Here is a 2031-nt window from a genome sequence, read left to right as displayed (position 1 = left end):
GATTTTTGCTTCACTTTTTCTTATGCCGATTTACGGCATTAAGACAACTAGTTATTTTTAATATATCATGGATTTAACATGACACCGGGCTTGAACAAAAAATTAGGCTCGTTTATTAAACGAGCCGAGCTGGAACATCATAGGCTCGTTCATTTAGGTTCGATTAAAGCTCAAATATAATATATATAATATATATATATATATATATATATATATATATATATATATATATATATATATATATATATATATATATATATATATATATTTATCTATTTATCCAATGCAATTAGAGCAAGATTTATATTTGTGAAAATGTAATTTGAACTATTAGAGTGCAGTGTTTAATAGGAATTATTATGTTTGTGAGAGTTTACATTATGTTTGAACTTTGAACATTAAGTTTGAACATTGAACTATTAGTTTTAACTTTTATTTTGAACTATTAAATTTGAGAATTTTATTTCATTATGTTGTTTATTTGCATGTTTAATAGACTGTAGGATTGTTTATGTTGTTTGTTGATTTGGACTTGCATTATTTACAGACGAGCCTTTAACGAACAATTTTTTTTTACTAAACGACCTTTAAACTAACAGGTTACAATAATTTTTTCGAGTTTTAAACAAGTCGAGCTCGAGCAACATGTAAAACGAGCCGAGCCCAAACAATACTAATCCTTAACGAGTCGAGCTCGAACAAAGAATCTCATGTTCGAAACGAGCTCGAGTCGAGCCTGAACATTCTTAATATGTAAACGAGTCAAGCCGAGCCCTGGCTAGCTTGGCTCGTTCAGCTCGATTTACAGGCCTACTGGATAGTGCCTAAAAGATTGTGGGAATCATTTTTTCATTTTTACGAAATTTTTGTACCCGTTGTGCATGGTCCGAAAAACCAGATTTTAAGAACATTGAGCACTCTATTTTGTAGAATACATTTTAAAATTATTTAAATATATACACATATATGAAATTATGAGCAAAGAAAATACAGCATTTTAAGGTACTGATAATTTTGACAATTACAAAAAATTTATACAAAATCATAAACAATCTTTAATAACATCTTTTATTTTATTTTGCTATAAAGAATGACAAAACATTTAAATGAAAGTTTATAATGATATAAAACTTTAGTTCATCAAAATAAAAAAACAACTCGTATTTTGCTATAAAGAATGTTAAAACATTTAAATGAAAGTTTATAATAACATAACAGTTTAATTCATCAGAATAAATTAAAACAACTCATATTGCAAAAGCCTACCAGAAGTGGGGTTCGAACCCACGCGGACATACGTCCATTGGATCTTAAGTCCAACGCCTTAACCACTCGGCCATCCTGGTGCGTGACATATAGAATATTGTTTATATATATTCAACTATTTAAAATTCTTAGTATAATTTTGTTTTTTAAATTTTTAAAGGGTCGTCCATAATTTACGCAACGCTAAATATAAGAAACAGCTAAACTTTAAACTCTTTTACGCGGCGATTTTCATTAAACCCAATACACTATAGTTGTTTTTTTAGTATATTTTAGTAACAATTACTCAAAACAGATTGAAAGAATGTCCATTAATTAAAGCAAGAAAAATTTAAATCTGACAAAATTACTGTCTGCAGACTGCCTTTAAAAGAAGATGTGGGTATTAATTGGTCAGTTTGCCCTATTTTGATTTTTAACTTTTAATTTAAGGTTTTGCAAAATAGTTCTTTTGGTTGTTTGTTGTTGTTGTTTATTTAATAAGAACTAATAGTGATATTTAGCGTTGCGTAATTTATAGCAGAGATGTATTTAATAGGGATGTGGGGGAGGGGGGGGCTAAGAAAGCTTTGGTCCTGGGTGTTAAGTTTTGATAGAGCGCCAGCCGTCAGAATAATAGAATCTTAGAAAATCGTAAAATAGTTATTTTATATCATTATCACATAAAATTTTATATCATTATCATGTCCAAATGTAAATCAACTGTATTAATTTTTCTAAATGTTCAAAAGTCCGAAAAATTTCTAGGGTTATTACCCAATTCAG

At 28.8% G+C, this 2031-nt stretch overlaps 1 non-coding gene across 1 annotated transcript; it reads right to left on the bottom strand.

Annotated features, from left to right (window-relative positions):
- Window positions 1–1263: 1263 nt before the first annotated feature.
- Window positions 1264–1346, bottom strand: trnal-uaa (transfer RNA leucine (anticodon UAA)). The gene has a single exon. It is a non-coding gene; the product is annotated as a tRNA-Leu (tRNA).
- Window positions 1347–2031: the final 685 nt, after the last annotated feature.

The sequence above is a fragment of the Hydra vulgaris genome, chromosome 11, assembly GCF_038396675.1.
Source record: "Hydra vulgaris chromosome 11, alternate assembly HydraT2T_AEP".
In the NCBI taxonomy this organism is placed as follows: Eukaryota; Metazoa; Cnidaria; class Hydrozoa; order Anthoathecata; family Hydridae; genus Hydra; species Hydra vulgaris.
Note: the sequence above shows the minus strand (reverse complement) of the source record. Positions and strands in the feature narration are given on the sequence as shown.